Source organism: Xenopus tropicalis, chromosome 2 (assembly GCF_000004195.4).
Source record: "Xenopus tropicalis strain Nigerian chromosome 2, UCB_Xtro_10.0, whole genome shotgun sequence".
Lineage (NCBI taxonomy): Eukaryota > Metazoa > Chordata > Amphibia > Anura > Pipidae > Xenopus > Xenopus tropicalis.
In genome coordinates this window covers 96107045-96125632 of record NC_030678.2, presented here as the reverse complement: position 1 = coordinate 96125632, position 18588 = coordinate 96107045, and the positions used below count along the sequence as shown (strand labels likewise).

Here is an 18588-nt window from a genome sequence, read left to right as displayed (position 1 = left end):
ATAATCCTGGTTAGTGAGTAGGAGACCATAAGTATATACCATACTTTTGACATCTGAAACAAATTATTTGTAGGTTTTTAGTGGCGAGTGGAGTTGTCAGTGGTCGGGGTAGCCAACTTTATTTTGGTGGTTTGTAGGATATGAGCCACTTGCTATTATGTTACCAATAGATTATCTCCTATATATAACTGTTGTAGCAAATGGAACAATTCAATATTATTTTATCAGAAATGTAGCTTAGTGCTTTTAGCACAACAAAAGTTGTGTTTATAAAGAGGCATTTGGGCATTGGGGTATAATTTTATTCTTAAACTAGCAAAATTTATAAAAAATAGTATGTAGGGGTACAAGAAGGGCTAAGGTTTAGTATGTATTTTAGGGTTTAGTATGTATTTTAGGTGGCTAATGTGCTGATTGACAGTATCATTCTCTTAACCTTTTTCCCTACTAGATATGGGGTTGCGAGGCCTTAATCTTACCTTGCCTCTCAAAAACCTGCTCATGAGTTTCTTTCCCTATGTTTTTCTCTCACAAAGCAGCAGTTCTGATATATTTATGTGTTGAGCAGATTCCTATTTACCTGTATAGTTGAATAGAATGTAATATTATGTTTAATGTATATATACCATTGTATTTTACAAAACTATAGAATATGTTAGAATTTACATGTTATTTTTATTATTATATTATTATTATTAAAAATAATAATCATGATCTCCATAACAGAACATCAGTTGTATATACAGACACTAATGGGTTTGTGTCTGGGGTAGCAGTTTCAAGGGAGCATAAATGTCTCTTTTAAAAAAAAAAAAAAAAAAAAAAATAGAAGTAGTGAACATTTTGCAACAACAACAGCCTTCTCTTTACCAATAATGAGAAAAAAAAGATTAAACTCGAAAACTTTAGTCTAATTCCCACACACTATTGTATTTTGGATTTAAAAGGATACAATAAAGTACTTTACTTTCATCTGCTAATTACTGTGCTGAAAAGGAGAATTAAATATCTCTTCTTTGCTTGCTTGAGAGTTTGCCTTTCATCCTGTGGGTGACATGGAGAGATTTCATTACAGTGACACAACTTCTTTGAGGGTGTTTTCAAGCATGTACTGTATATCAAATGTTGCATGCCATCAGTGGCATTCAGGGACAACAGATGAAAACTTATATTACAGGTATGGGACCTGGGGTTTTCTGGAAAAGGGATCTTTACATAATTTGGATCACCATACCTAAAATCTACTAAAAAATCATTTCAATATTATTTAAACCCAATAGGATTGTTTTGCCTTCAATAGGTATTAATTATATCTTAATTTGGATCAAAATAATGGGATAATGGGTTTCCGTATAACATATCCTATAGCTGTATTTCTGGAATTGCACAGCATCTTGAACTGCAGCCAATTCACTTAACAATGAATTAAGACAGGGCCATGCTGTCATGTGGCGAGGCAATGAAGCAGTGATCGGCAATTGGCTGATCAGTGCGTCAGTGTTACAAAGTCCTGCCCAGTTTTTCTTGTTTGGGAGACCAGGCAGGAGGTTTTGACCTGGGCAGCCCGGGTCAAAAGCGGACAGGTGGCAACCCTAGTTCTAAAGTACAGTGTTAGTTTACTTTTGTCCTGCTTAGTGATTTTGTTCTGCTTGCTTTGCTCTGCATGAAATAACAAAAACCTTACATATTTCCTAATTTAAAAAAGTATTTAAGTATCATATGCACAGAATATGTATTACCCTTATTATGTCTTTTAACTCAGTGTAGTATGTTCTTTTATTTAGTACAGGCTAATGTTTGAATTTCAGATCAGTTTATATATATATATCACCGGAGCGATCGGGTTAGTGTCTGAGGATTACCCTTCGAGAGTTTACCGTTATGGTTGGGTCAGTAACTAAGAGTTTCTCTTCTGTTCTTCTTCTTCCTTTTATGATTTGTGCTTTTTTGTTATGTCCATATTTGTATTATGACTATTATCTGCACTTACGCTGTAGTTGAATTGATACTATGTATTCGTTGGTGTATAAGTAACTTCTTGACACTCGTTACAGGTGTTACTTTTTATACAATTGTTGCGATGTATTATATACTATGTAAGATAGGGACTGTATATACTTAGCTTTGTATATATTTTGCTTTGTATATATTTTGCTTTAGTTGATTTACTCTTTATATGTTGTGATTTACGCTGTTTGTATATAGTTAGCATGATGTCACTAGTACACATCCCTTGTCTGTATTTTCCCGCCGTTTGATGTATTTATGGTTTGCTTACACACTGTGGTTTGACTTTGAGAAAGGCTGAGGTGTTCAGCCGAAACGTTAGTTCACCATACAATAAAAAGACTACTTTATTTTTGCACCTAAGACCTGTGAGAGCGACTTCTTCGTGTTCGTTTTCTATTTGCTATTTTTGAAGGCTGTACCCAGGCAATTGGACTTTGTAAACATGAGTGCCAGTGGTTTTCCATTTTGTTATATATATATATATATATATATATATAAAGACGTAAAAGGATATGTTTTAAAGACGAAATTAGCCCAACAACAGATCAAGCTGTACTTTATGTCCTCTACTTACTGTACTATTAGCGCAGGGATGTCAAACTCAATCACATAAGGGAGCCGAAATTTAAAACACAGGCGGGCCAAATTTTTTATTAATATACTTAGTAAGATACTAAGGGGTATATTTATCACAATGTGTAAAAAGTGGAGTAAGACATTACCGGTGATGTTGCTCATAGCAGCAAATAGATGCTTTTCTACTGTTGAAAACTGATTGGATGCCTTGGGCAACATTACTGGTAACGCTTCACTCCACTTTTTACATAGCATGATAAATATACCCCTTGGTCTTAGTCACTATGTGAGGAAAATGGAAATTGATCAGGCTGGATGGTCAGACACACTCAACAAGGGCCACATAAAACAGCCAGGTGGACCAGATTTGGCCCCTGGGCCTTGTGTTTGACATATATGCATTAGAGGAAAAGCAGTTGTACAGCATTCAGTATGCCACAAAATATATCCCTGGGAGTGTCTTTCTGTTCTGCTGAGGCACAGTCTTACAGTACAGTACAGTCTTCTCTAAACTGCTGTTGATCATTGAGATTGGGTTGCAACACACAACATAAAAAAACAGGAAATTAGTTGGTTATATCTGTCATATCTACATATTTATAGTCTCATATTGAAATAAGCTATGTACAATAAGTTGTTTATATTAAATTGGTTGAATGTTAGATCAACCCACACCTGATAGGCCTATTGCCTTTGTTTGTGGTGTGAGCCGTTTGGATTCTTGCCCACCCCCAACCAAATACTGTGTACAGTCATTCTCAAATTAAAATATATAAAATAGGAACTAAATTGAAAAATGATGGTGCAGACAGGGATAATAGAAAAACAATGCTGCAGACAGGGCTAATTTAATAAACGTTCAAAAAATCATTAGCCCAGAGCCCAGTCGTAAGCTAAGTAAAGCATCCCCGAAAAATGGCAGACATTAACATTTCGATTCATTTTTATTTTCTTTATTTTTCTTACTTTAACTCTAAAGCCCAATTCCCCTCGAACAAACAGTGCTTACAGTCCAGGTAGAGTTTTTTAGTGGTAGATTATGCACTCACAAAGTTCAGAAAAGATCCATTTAAATATGATTTAACTTTCTTATTACGGATTTTCTTCTCCCCCACAAACATATACTTTACATGGAGTCCATTAATAATGACTAATATATTAAAAATAATGCTGCTGATGATGATGATGATGATGAAAAGTAAATTAGGTTATAGCTTATCCAGCAGACAGACCTAATAAATGAAAATGTGGGTGTATTAATTAAGGTTATGGCAGTATTACAGCAAATTTGTTGAGAAGCAGTTAGGGCTCACCTATGTGTTCTTTGCCTTGGGCCCACCAGTGTCTTAAAGGGCCCCTGGCAATAGGGATACATTCAATGATTGCTTATCACCAGATGTATTTTTATATGTTTGCTCTTTAGATTTTTGTCAAATAGCTGCTAGAATTAACTTGTAGTTTGCATGTGCTGCATGGTCATATAGGGGTGAGCTTGGATAGCTGATATCTAGTCAGTTAAGATGCACTGAACATTTTTAGAAGACACCTCTATCCTTTTAAGTCACTTATAGCAAATTGACATGGACATACACTTTATTATGGCCAGGTAAGGACACAGCTACTATGCCTCTTGACAGATGTTTTAATCCTGACACTGGCTTGCGTGTCAGTCAAAACGTCTTAAATATCCTATTATCTAGGATCAGATGAGTAATCTATAAATCAGAACTAAATATCCAAAGAAGAAACTAATTTTCCAAGGTATATGTCATTTCTGCAAATCTACAACAGTTTGTTGTTGTCACAGAGCTGATGAATCCAACATCTTAAGCTGCTTAATTCTGTTTTTTAAAAAATCTTGCCTTTTTCATAGAGTGCAGAACACCTGTCTCTATCATTGAAGAAAAAACCTTGTGCTAAAGTATACAAGTATAGAATATACCTAGTGACTCTGCATAAACTGTAGTAATCAACAAAATAGTGTGCATTTCTAAAATATTAATTATTTACCTTCTTATTCCATAGCATTTTAAGTACATTTCAACCATTCTCATTATTTCCATTATTTTTGGTGTATTTTTTTAAAGGAAACCTATACCCCCAAACAATGTAGGTCTCAATAAAAATATTTTGCATAAACAAGCTCATATGTAAAGCACTGCTTCATTTAAATAAACCATTTTCATACAAAATATGCTTTTTAGTAGTATGTGCTATTGCAGGGATCCCCAACCTTTTTTACTCGTGAGCCACATTCAAATGTAAAAAAACCAGGGGAGCAACACAAGCATACAGTAAAACATGTTTCTGGGGGTGCCAAATAAGGACTGCTATTGGCTATTTGGTAGCCCCTATATGGTCTGACAGCCTACAGAAGCCTCTCTTTGGCTATACACCTGGTTTTTATGCAACCAAAACTTGTCTCCAAGCCAAGAATTAAAAAATAAGCACCTGCTTTAAGGCCACTGGGAGCAACATCCAGGGGTTTGGAGAGCAACATGTTGCTCACGAGCCACTGGTTGGGGATCACTGTGCTATTGGGTACTTCTACATAGAAAATTGCCATTTTAAGAATTAAGGACCGCCTCCTGGGGATCATAGGATTCACAGTGCACACAAACAAGCCAAGGCACACATACATGCTATGTCACATCAGCCAGTTAATAGACAGTGTCCTGCCTTTTGCTTCCACACTTCTTCCTGTTACAGTTAAAGCTGCATTATTCCTGGTCATGTGATCTCTAAGGGAGCACACAGCCCATCACTAAATGGTGGATCAAGGGAAAGGATGTAAAAGGGCAATATTTACTGATATATATATAAACCAGGGCTGTCCAACTCGCTGCCCCCCTCTGTGCGGTCCCCCACCTGTCTGGCTGCTTTGATGGCTTACCTTTGTGTAAGGGCTCTGGCACACGGGGAGATTAGTCGCCCGCGACAAAACTCCCTGTTCGCGAGCAACTAATCTCCCCGAGTTGCCTTCCCCTGCCATCCCACCGGCGAAAATGTAAGTCGCCGGTGGGATGGCACACGTGGCGGCGCGATTTCGCGCATATCGCCGAAAATGCGCGATTAGTCGCCCGCGAACAGGGAGTTTTGTCGGGGGCGACTAATCTCCCTGTGTGCCAGAGCCCTAAATTTTAAATGGTATCAGTACTGAGATTAACTGGCCCCCTGCATTGCTCTCATCTCAGATTCAGGCTGTAATCCCCCTGTATTGTTTAATCATATAATCCCCTGTACTGCTACCCCCTGCATTGTTCACACCTCAGACTCAGGCTGTAATCACCCACATTGTTCACCCGTTAACACCTCAGACAAGGGGCAAGCATAGTATGGCACACATAGGCAGGGGAGGACAGGCATAGTATGGCACACATAGGCAGGGGAGGGCAGGCATAGTATGGCACACATAGGCAGGGGAGGGCAAGCATAGTATGGCACACATAGGCAGGGGAGGGCAGGCATAGTATGGCACACATAGGCAGGGGAGGGCAAGCATAGTATGGCACACATAGGCAGGGGAGGGCAGGCATAGTATGGCACACATAGGCAGGGGAGGGCAAGCATAGTATGGCACACATAGGCAGGGGAGGGCAGGCATAGTGTGGCACACATATGCAGGGTAGGGCGGGCAGAGTATAGCACACATAGGCAGGGGAGGGCAGGCATAGTATGGCACACATAGGCAGGGGAGGGCAGGCATAGTATGGCACACATAGGCAGGGTAGGGCAGGTAGAGCATGGCATGCATAGGCAGGGGAGGGCAGGCATAGTATGGCACACACAGGCAGCATAGGGAAGGTAGATTATGGCAGCATAGGGAAGGTAGAGTATGGCACATACAGGCAGCATAGGGCAGGCAGAGTATGGCACACAAAGGCAGGGTAGGGCAGGCAGAGTATGGCACACACAGGCAGGGTAGGGCAGGCAGTACTCTGCCTGCTCTATGTCTCCCCTATGATGCCTGTGTGTGCCATACTCTGCCTTCCCTATGCTGCCTGTGTGTGCCATATTCTGCCTGTGTGTGCCATACTCTGCTTTCCCTATGCTGCCTGTGTGTGCCATACTCTGCCTTTTCGTATGTTGCCTGTGTGTGCCATACTCTGCCTTTCCTATGCTGCCTGTGTGTGCCATATTCTGCCTTTCCTTATGCTGCCTGTGTGTGCCATACTCTACCTGCCCTATGCTGCCTGTATGTGCCATACTCTCCCTGCACTATGCTGCCTGTGGGAGGTGAACCTGGCAGGGGTGAGCATTTGGAAATAGTCATTATATGGTCCCTAAGGTGTGTAATTATGCGCTGGGGTTGCTGTGCTATCCTCAGGGGAGGAGGCGGCATATGGATTTAAGTGTATGTCTTAATATGACATAATATAATTCTTTCACATATGAGTGATGAGGGAAATCTCTGCAGTGAGCACCAACCATTGGGTTTTGCTGTGTTGCCACCATTAATGTGGGGATGGTCTTAAAAGCTCTTGTGATAACATGGGTGTAGTTTGAAGTGGGTGCGGTTTAAAAAAGGGGAGGAGTCAAAACTGGCTTCCATTATCAGCCCTCCACCATGTAGGCCAGAAAAATTCCGGCCCTCGGTACCACAGAAGTTGGACAGCACTGATATAAACTATCTGTTGGTTAAATATTCATTGTGGGGGTATAGTTTTCCTTTAACTGTACCTAAAAGGTTTAGAAAACTCTCCCTTGCGCAGTGATGTCAGATGTATACTCTGTACTTGACTCGCCTTGTTGAAAGTGCACAGCGTAGCACTGTGAGGATTATACATTCACAGGTGGAGGATTTGACTCTGCAAACATAGGATCTACTAAGTCTAGTTACATGACCTTTACTCCACACTTTAGCTCTTTTAGCTGATTTTATTAAGAACCATGTAATCCGGGAAGTTTGGATACCACAGAAGTTGGCAAAGAGGATGAATAAGGAAAACCTTTTGGGATAAAAATGTAATAAATGATGATACGGCGATAGAATCTGTAACTTAGTAAATACAGTCACTGCAACAGATCAGCAAACATCCTCTAATAAATATAACATTAAGGAGCCCTCTACAATTAGAAAAAAGCATTAACCTATCATAATTATTTCTTTGTATGGTCTTTGCATTATCACGCATTTTCTTTGCATAAGTACCGGATTATATTTATTAATAACTAGTGGGATTTGGATATGGGATTTGTTATCCGGAAACCCATACAGGAAGGTAATCTCTGATAGATTCCATTTCAAGCAAATAATTCTTTTAAAAATATTTGATTTTTCTCTGTAATAATAAAACAATACATTGTATTTGATCCCAACTAAGACATAATTAATACTTTTTAGTGACAAAACAATCTCATAAGGCTTATTTAATGTTTATAGAATTTTTAACACTCTTAAGGTATTGAGACCCAAATTATAGAAAGATCCCTTATCTGGGAAACCTCTGGTCCAAAGTATTCTGGATAACAGGACCCATATCTGTGTAGAAGTAAACTGGTTAGCATCATAGGAGACCGCACAGATCAAACACCACAAAAGCTGGTTCTGCAGCTCACTGAAAGGGTTCCCCTTAAATTGGGCTGATACTCCTCGTTACACAGCGATACAAAGTAAAAGAAGGATATTTAACAAGCTATTAACAACCTGGCCCAAATAAAACCAAAGCCTTGTAAACAGTGCAGTGCAACTTTTTATTGTTATTGATATTATCATCCTTTATTAGTATTGCGCTGACATATCCCGCAGAGCTTTTACTGAGATTACACATCACAACCTGCCACAATGGAGCAGGGGAAATCGTAGACACACACACACACTATGGTCACCTTGAGTAAAAGCTAAACTAGTTAACCAGTTATCCCATATGTTCCTAGTTAACCAGTTATCCTGTATGTTTTTTGCATGAGACAAAACCCAGAGGACCCAAACTAGGGGTAATCATAATCCTTTAGAAAGCCCCATACAGACTGCAGACCTCCAGCATCCTTTATTAAGATAGGAAATAAACAAAACTATACATGAACCATGGCCTTGTGACCAGGGTCGGACTGGGGGGTGCAGGGCCCACCGGGGCTTCTGCCCCAGGGGCCCCTAACCCCCCCCTGCAGGGGCCCCCCTAACCCTCCACAGGGTCTCCCTCCCAGCGCCCTCCCCCGAGCGTGAGTAACGCGTCAGGGGAGGAATGGTCAGGTAGGAGGAGTGCCGACAAGCGCCGGGTCCCACTGGGATTTTTCCCGGTGTCCCAGTGGCCCAGTCCAACCCTGCTTGTGACTAGCCAAAATGCTTCAATAGTCCGTAACATTTTTGGTCTCAATTTTATGGAAATTTTCAATATTGAACTACATGATGTCCAGCACTCCTTCCGCACTAATAGTAGCTCCACCCAAACTGTACCAACTATTATTACCTTATTGCTTAATTTACTAATAGCAGTGATTATACTACCTTAGTCAGCTATAGCTGAAACTCTTTCAATTCTTTTTAACTAAATAGTAAAATGTTTTGAACTGGTTCAAAAGCCAATGTTGGTCAACATTGCCCAGTGGTTTCTCATGTCTTGATTATTCTGAAAGAGTCTTTTTTTATTGATCTTTGTACATTACAGGTTCATCATGTGAATTCAAGGCTGGCCCTAAAGTAAACTGAGCCCCTTGCAAAGTATTCACTGTTGAAACCCATGTACACTTGTTCAAGCCTGGATTTGTGGCGAAGCCACAAAGGTCCCGGCCTAGGGTGGCATAAATTTAGGAGCGGCATGCCGCCCTGCCGGACAAAAAATTTGCTCACGCACAGAGTTTTCCATGCGTCCAATCCCCAGTGCTCCGTATGTGATCTACAAGGATGCGCATGCACTCGAGGGGGGCGGAGAATGGGGCAGCCTCTGGTACTACCCAGACTAAAAATCTGTGGATTCTGGCAAATCTCAGAGAGGCTGCTGTAAGATGCCATAGCAAGTTACTATTTATTGGGCTGGTGGGGACTGTTGGGCCTTTATGTACTTGAAATGCCAGGGCCTATTTTATATGCCAGTCCAGACCTGCGCTCACTGCTCCTGGAGTGATCACTACAAACCGATTTTTTGCTGTCCAAAAAACACCAACAACCACCACATAGATTTCATTCAGAAACATGTCCCATATGAAACTAAGCCCCAGTGCAAATATCAACTGCAGCTTAGCAAATAAGTGCTGTTAGAATGATAAAAGCTATTACAGGGGTACTTCACCCAAAATCTGTGAATTTTCCTGCCACTGGCACACTTAATTTTTTTGTTTACATTTCTGAATACAATTACTATAGTAAGCTTTGAATACGAATGTTAGTACCTCATAAATAATGAATATGCAAAGTGTTGTCTAAAGGGCAGATTTATCAAATTTGAGATTAGAGCTCACCAAAGAAAAATTCACCCACTTTCTTTTCATTCCTATGGGATTTTTAGAAGCGGGTGTATCATTTAGTAAAAGTTAGAGTTCACCATTTGATAAATAAGCTTCTAAAAACCCCATAGGAATAAATAGAAAGTGGGTGAATTTTTCTGTGGTGAGCGCCAATCTTACGTTTTAATAAATCTGCCCCTGTAAGAAATAACAAGAAAAGTAAAATGTATTCTACACTGCTATATCATTCTGCTAGGCATTCCCTTTCTCTGTGGGCAGCTTGCTGGGGCAATTAGGCGCTAGGGAGACAAGCCCTCTGGGAGCCATATGGAACCTGAGCACCTATGACTCACTCCTCCAGCTGCATCCTAATCCGTGTGTGTGAGAGTCCAGCTCTGCGCTTGGGTGCAGCTGTGCACTTCACTGCTTATTCAAACACGTTTATTTCGGGTCTGCTACAGGTTGTTGTGTTTCATCTCTGGCTGGAGACAGCGCCTTATCTCTGTATAACCGCCTCTTCCCTGGCCGGGAGTGATTCTTTAACCCCTGCCTTGGTGCCGCTGTGGTGAGTACTGCACTTTTATTCAGTAATATTGCATGCATCCTTCCCTGAGCGTGAAAACCATGCGTGCTACCGCGTTGCGTTTTTTATTGCACTGTGGGCGAGGTTCCGGCTCAGACAGAAATTGTGGATATGCGACACTAACGCGAGTTTTCTAAGTTCTTCTGGGGATAGAAAAGCCACATAGAAGTTGAAAGCAATGCCATTTGAGAGTTTCATGAGGCGGAATATTTTATTACAGGATATTGTCCATCGTTTGTCTCTAGGGCTATTGGAACAGAATTGGCAAACCAGTATGTACTTTTTATATGTGTTTGATAATTTTCATATATCTAGTTATCTATCAAAGTAGCAGTTGTGGGGAAAGGCCACTAGGGGCCCCCAAAATTGGTTGGGAGGGTGGCATTATGGTACCTGTGTATCTTTTATTTAAATAGAACCACTTATTGGCTTGATCAATTTATAGTATGTATATAGGTATTATAGATCACAATTTTTACTGTAAGCTTTGATCATGTTTTACAACACCTGGTCAGTAAAAATAGTGCTTAATGTAATTAATAGGGAACAACGTGAAAATATAAGATGTCTGGTATTCTCAAAGGTAAAATGTTTAAATGTTTTAGTAGTAGACATCGCATGTGACTGGTCAGCTTGAAATCATTGGCACATGTAGTTTATATTATATATATATATAGTCCAAATCAACAGGCCATTACGCCTAGTGCAGTAAAAGATGGCCTGGGTGCAGTATCGAAAATATTACAGCATACAAAGAGAAAATGCCGCACTCACAGGACTTAGTAATGAAAAAGTAAATTTATTTATTACAACCTCAACCTAACGTTTCGGCTGCTACCACAGCCTTTCTCAAAGAAGCAGCCGAAACGTTAGGTTGACATTGTAATAAATAAATTTACTTTTTCATTACTAAGTCCTGTGAGTGCGGCATTTTCTCTTTGTGTATATATATAGATATATATTGAAATATGTACTCTGTGGATAATGGCCTTCCTGTAATTCAGAGTTTTCAAGTTATTGGGTTTTTGGATAAGGGATTGCGTACCTTTTACTGATTGGTTGCTATGGGCAAATTCAAAACTTGGGCTGGTAAATGTGCCCTTTCTAGTGTGTAGTTGCCCTTTAGATCATGTGAAAAAGTGAAAGACAACATTGTATCCTAAGAGGGAATACTGGATTGTTGCCTCGACGACTGATCCTAGGAGATACAAAAAGGCCTTTAAAAGGTTAGGAGTTTACGTGAATAGGGAAACAGACCATTTTTTTCTTTGTATTTTGGTATTACTATCCTCCTTGCAGCATTACATTATTTAATTTATAACAAAGAGGGGGCTTACAATAATTTAACAAACAAGGGGTCCTGAATAAAATTCGATCAGCCAGCCCTACTCACAGGAACTTAATGTAGTACTTTGTTAATCTTTCCCTCTAGGTTCCATTTTACGTTTTACACATTGATGAGGCAAAGGTATCATGCCATTGACCATCTGTCATGCATAGTGTAGAGATAAGAGGGGAAATGGTTTATTCGACAAACAAAGTGAACTGTAAGATTTATACACATAACATTTAGCCCTCTGTTGTGTTTACTACTCAACAAGATGTCAGATATAGAATATAGTTATTTCTTTTTTCTTGGTGCATGCGCAGTAGAGTGAAAGAGATGGCTTTTTCCCTCAACTGCACATGCGTCGACCCCAGGATTCTGAAGAAAGAAGGAAAACTCGCTCACATATACCCTGGGCCAGTGCTGTTTTCTCATACCAGGATCACTGGCCAGGGGTATCAGATAAGCGAATTTCTGACATTTTGGCACCCCCTCAGTCATGTAGCCTTTCCTTCTCCTTTAAAAGGGTTAGAGAAAACTATGCTACACCCATTCATTACTTTTGTCCCAGACAGTTGTGTAAATGAGGCCTACGTACTTTTTTATTTTTTTTTACAGTTGAAGAGTGATCCCCTACTTCGATTACCACAGTATACTGCGTCTCAAAGTCACTTTTATGCTAAAAAGCAAGAGTAAGCCAGAGGTATTCTACATCTTCCCATAGACGCCATATAATGATTTACTGTTACCAAGCTTTTTGTAGTACGATAATTTGTCTTTATGTTTGAATGCTAAGAGCAATTGAGACAAAAAATGTGTTTTTTCTGTCTATTGCTTCAAACCGTTGTCAGAGTGAAGTTCTTAGCTTTTGGTTTACAGTTAAGAGTACAGCATGAAAATCAGAACTTTTTTGATAGGGTGTCACTGTCTGGTAACTGACTAGTACCTTGAAAATATGTGAAAATGTTGAAACAACGCATACCAATTTTTAGTGAGTGGTGAAGGGAATACTTTTTTTTCCTCCGTTGTTTGATCTTGACTGTTCTGGCTCATATGTTGAAAAACTAATATTTGTAAAGGTGGAACATAACAAGTGGACAAGGATATACTTTAAATATTTGTGCTTAAAAAGTTAACATAAAGTCTGCCATGCATGGAGCTGTGTCAAGTTCACAGACTTTGCTGATTAATTGTCACGCCTGCATTATAAATTTCCATGTTGAGTTAGAATTTTTTTTTCAATCCAAGAAAACAGCGCTGCATCCCATTCTCAGTACTCCAGATACCGATATACCATACTGCTTCCATTATTTTTGCTAGAACTCAGCTGAAATGGGGGCATGTGTCTCAGGAATTCCTATTACGTCCTGTCACTCAGTGAACCCACATGCATCTGTGGTAAATAACTGGCTGGGTTTTGTTGTGGGATTTGTCTTTTCTGGGAAAAATATTAACCTAACTATCCATGTAGCTCTGTGTATGTCACAAATAACAATAATAAACCAAAATTGTATTCAACCCCTATACATAGAAAACAGATGTTCTGGAATCCTATGAATGCTAGTTATTAATAACCATATACAGTGAACCTCAATTTTACAAACCCTGATTTTAAGTTTTCCTGCATTTTACACCATTTGTTGTGGTCCCACCAATATATGCATAATGCATTTTCCACCATTTTTGCACCATTTTTTATAGTAACCTGAAAAACATAAAATGGGGGCTCTGCTGTAGATAGGGTTTCCTACAGAGCCATATGTGATTATGAAGTTGTTAACCTGTTTTCTTATAGGTCACTAAACTGTAGTCGTATTGTATTTATTCTACTATCATTTTAGATTACTGCATTTTTTTTGCTTGTCTTGAGTCATGATTTAAAAAAAAAAGGCAAAAGCTAATAGGTTAATAGACAAGGGTGTTCAGATTTGTGTGTTATCACTGATGATAAACTTTGTTTAACTACAATTTCCCTCTTGTGTTAAATATAATCTTTGTGATTGTGTGTTTTAACCTTTTGCTTTGCGATATTTGGAAGTCTTCTCAACTGACATAATGTTGTTAAGGTAAATGTATACAACAATATTTGTATATGCCTCAGGTTAATCTATACAGGCTGTTATAAGGGCTCTGGCATACGGGGAGATTAGTCGCCCGCAACAAATCTCCCTGTTCGCGGGCGATTAATCTCCCCGAAATTTCATCCCACCGGCGAAAATGTAAATCGCCGGTGAGATGGCATACGCGGTGCCACGTTTTCCCTGAAATCACCCCGTGTGCCAGAGCCCTAATAGTAGGGAATGAGAGCTCTGTTTCTCTTACAGCCATTCCTCTGTTATATATAGAAGTAAAATGATTGCTAAATGATTAACCAGTGTCTTATCTTACCAACTCAGAACTGGCCAATTGGGATTTATTCAGCCATATCTACTGATTCCACAAGTTCTAGTTAACCCACAAAACTGTGGAAAAAGGAGAATGGTATTTTCACCTTTGATTACACTGATAGAATAAAGGTGGCCATACACGCACCGATATTATCGTACGAAACCTCGTTTCGTACGATAATCGGTGCGTGTATGGCATGTCGGCGAGTCGACCGATATCGCAGGAAGCTGCCGATATCGGACGACTCGCCGATCGGACAAGTTTGAAAATTTTGATCGGGCGCCATAGAAGGCGCCTGACCAAAATTCTCCCTTCAGAGCTGAATCGGCAGAAGGAGGTAGAAATCCTATTGTTTCTACCTCCTTACCTGCCGATTCAGCCCTGAATGGTGTGTGGCGGATCTTACGATGTTTCGTGCGACCGATGGTCGTACGAAACATCGTCGGATCGCCACGTGTATGGCCACCTTAACAGGGGGACCAAATGCCTTCTGTGGTTAAGGGCGCCTGCCAATGGTTTTCTATTTCATGCCTCATTTTTGGTTTAACTTTATCATCCTTTATTTATTTGTCTTTATAAATTACGGAAAGACCCCCTTATCCAGAATACCCTTGGCAGGGCCGGAACTAGGGGTAGGCAGAAGAGGCAGCTGCCTAGGGCGCAACCATTGGGGGGCGCCAGGCAGCCTCTCCTGCCTACCCCTAGTCCGCGCTCTTTAGTCATTGCCCCCGCCGCTTGTCCTTACACGGTGGGGGCAATGATGAATCGCAACGGGAACCCCGCCCCCCGCGTTCAACTGCGCATACGCGCCAAAGGGGGGTGGGGGCGAATGAGGAAGGTGCAAGGGCGAGGTGGCCGACTGGGTTGCCTAGGGCGCCCGGTCGGCTTGGCCCGCCCCTGACCCTTGGTCCCGAGTATTCTGGATAACAGGTCCTATACCTGTACAAGATAATGTTTCCTTATTACAGAGAAAAAGGAAATCACTATTTAAAATAGAAATTGTTTAATTAAAATTAAGTCGATGGGAGATGGGCTTCCCGTAATTCGAAGCTTTCTGGATAACGGGTTTCCGGATAACGGATCCCATACTGTACATATTATCATTGTAATTATTAATAATAACGGTACAATATTTTTGTAATGTGCTGTAATATCCCTAGGGTTGCCACATAATAAAAAAATGATGCTTAATGCCAGTGTTATTAATAGGAAAGAAATATATAAAGACTGGATTATTTCCACAGAAGGTAGAATCCTTAAGTATCTCTCACACCTTTCTCGGGAAATCTAACTGCCTTTAATGGGCTAATAGAGTTCCAACTGTGTTGAGGTCACCTCTGTTCATGACTGTTGAGAAATTAGGCCTGAATGTGCCTAGGTGTCACAGATATTTTGTTAGTCCAATCTTGCTGCAATTTCTAGAAGACTATTACTAAAGGTAATTGAAAGGGCTTCATAAGAACCCACAGAGGTCTTGGGAAACTTTCCTGCACCTCTGCTTAACTCTGCATAGTGTGTAGAAAATGGGAAGAAAATTGGCGAGGGAGATATCCGATAGACATCTGATGTGCACTGATGTACCTTCCATGGTTCATTGACAGCCTGGGGGATTTTAGATGGTTTGGGCCAGACTAGTCAAGCAGTTACAAAAGATAGGATTTAACTTTTAAAATTCTTCAGCTTGCTGTTAAAGATTTCTCTGCTGGGTTCTTTTCAGCTCTCTGTAGTCACAGCACAGGCAGACCCAGTTTAACCCAGGTATTTTAAACTCTAGTTATAGGACTTCTGTCCTTTTCCTTGAGTAGTGCTATTACATACATTGTATAATGTTTGGCTACTGTTGCATTCTGGGGATTGTAGTCTTTGTAAATTTGAGTGAGTTGTTTGTATTTCATTCAGCTTCTTGCATATCTCTTAAAATAAGGTGTCACTCTGTTCTGATAACATCTCATTGCAGAAGACTTACATGCAGTATTTGTGGTGAGTTTTCTTATTAATAGTGTTTTGAGAGAAATGCTGTTAGACATGATTTCTGTAAAGACTTGGTAAACTCTTTTTGAGTTACCTTGCTGTTGGTTTACAATTGGATACCGTAAATGGTAGATTTAATCTGCATTCTCCTCTATATAACATTTTCTGAAAATGACAGCATGAAAATGAGAAAGGGAGAAGAATGCAACCCATAGAATAGGGTCAAAAAGTAATATATTTGGAGGACACTAACACTCAAAGGCTTAATAGGCCACAAGGGTGTGCATGGTCAATTATATAATTATAAATAAAGAAAAGTGTGTATCACATACACACTCATTAAAACTTAACCTTTAATGGATATAAATTAAAAATCAAGGTATGTCAGGTAATCTAAAATAAGGGGCACGGCTAGGAAGCTCCCTTAAGTGACTATGGTAATAGTGCCTGCCGGGTTGGAACTGATTCTGGAAAGAACAGGTAAGTGTGAGGTGTCGCTTCCAGCTACCCAGCCCACCATAAGCCCTTGTTAGTACCACAATCCTTTTACTAAGGTGGCCTTTAGGATAACTACTCCCTGCTATCACTCCTGGCTGGAGCACACGAGCTGCTCTTATTAGCTATAACTTAACTGCCTCACCTAGAACTGTTCTCCCTGCACCCAAAACCCGTCAACACCCTCGGCACATCAAACACCTGCCTCCCCAACTTAAATATGCGCCTGCTATAGATTATTTTAGATTACATGACATACCTTGATTTTTAGCACTTTTCTTTCTTTTCTTTATTTATAACCATAGAATAGGTTACAGGCTATTTGGAAAAGCAATACTAACTTTAAAGGACAATGGAAAACTAATGAACCACATTTTCATAAAATAAAAAATCTTGCATGTTTTCCTTTTCTTAAGCTCATTGGCAACAATCATGATTTCCATTATGTTTTGCAGTCAACATGATCAAACATGAGACAGGCAGGTTCCATTAGGCACTTAATTTGCATTCCGCCTACTCTGTTCAGGTATTATTCTTTGTACATTGCATCCTCCAATTTGAATCTATTCATGTTTCCAAGGTTTTACCCTTTTCTCTTATGAAAGCTCCCAGGAATTGCTGCATTTCCTGAAAATAGCTCTCTGATAAAGAATCCCCATTATGTAAGTTTCTTTTTGAAAACATCTCATTAAAGGAGAAATTCTATAAAGGCTCTCTGATGTCTTTATAACGGAGTAAGAACTGTTTTGTTGTAGTTCAAGGATCAGCCCTTCTTGTTCTCAGTAACTTCAGACTGTATGCTTAATCTGGTCAGCATTTCACCACATAATAATGTCACAGTTTGGTTACCAGTATTAATATGGCAGCACAAGTGTTTGGAGTGATTTGTTTTCTCAGTGGGATAGATTTGCTGTAACAGTAATAGAGATGCCTAATCAAAACTGTTCTTTAAAGGGGTTGTTCACGTTGAAATTAATTTTTAGTATGATGCGGAGAGTGATATTCTGACACAATTTGCAATTGGTCTTCATTTTTTGTTTATTCTTGAGGTTGAAATTTTAGCAGGTATCTGTTTCCTAGGGTCCAAATTACCATAGCAACGAAGCTGTGGTGCGATTAAGACATTGGCATATGAATAGGAGAGGGCCTGAATTGAAAATTAATTAATAAAATCTAACAGCCTCACAGAGCAATAGTTTTTTAACTCTGGAAAGAGTTGAAAATAGAATGCAAATAATTAAAAAACTATAAAAAATTAAAGACGAGTTGAAAAGTTGCTAATAATTGCTTATTCTATAACATACTAAAAGTTAATTTGAAGGTGAACTACCCCTTTAAGGAAAGAAAATGAATACTCTGATCCTCTTCTATGTCTATTAATTATCTGGCTTCTTCTACATGTCTTGCCCTTTTCTATTATCGGTTCCATATATCGTGGTTGTGTCCTATGATGATAGACCTTATTCCACCCCATTTGGCTTCTCTCCCAGGTCGTTCTGTTTTGTATTATAGAAGCAATGTTGTCATGATTTTTATGGTATATTTTTATGAATAAATTACACTGTGAACATTGCAAATAATTAATTCTACGATTTAAAATTTTGTTCTTCAACCTAAAATGTGTTTTTTAGTTGCAGTATTGGTGTGTAGGCAGCCATCTGAGGTCACTTTGCCTGATCATGTGCTTTTAGAAGGATCCAGCACTGCACAATGCAACTGCTTTCAGATAAGCTATTTCTGTTTCTCAATGTAACTAGGGTTTACTAGTTTACTATTAAGTGATACTCCCATATCTACCACTAGGTGGGAAATCTGAGCTTTTTTAACATTGCAGGTGTCAGTAAGCTGTTATCTT

The 18588-nt window shown here is 39.6% G+C and overlaps 1 protein-coding gene across 9 annotated transcripts in view; it reads left to right on the top strand.

Annotated features, from left to right (window-relative positions):
* The first annotated feature begins 10295 nt into the window (after positions 1 to 10295).
* Positions 10296 to 18588, top strand: part of rph3al (rabphilin 3A like (without C2 domains)) — a 130251-nt gene continuing 121958 nt past the window's right edge. For 3 of the 9 annotated variants that reach the window (XM_012956827.3, XM_012956832.3, XM_012956829.3), the window contains exon 1: positions 10296 to 10534. The gene's annotated coding sequence lies outside the window, so the exon portion shown is untranslated. Of the gene's footprint in view, positions 10535 to 10603; positions 10825 to 18588 lie in introns of those variants that run through there. The other 6 variants (XM_012956836.3, XM_012956835.3, XM_012956828.3 and 3 more) reach the window with 4 other exon arrangements.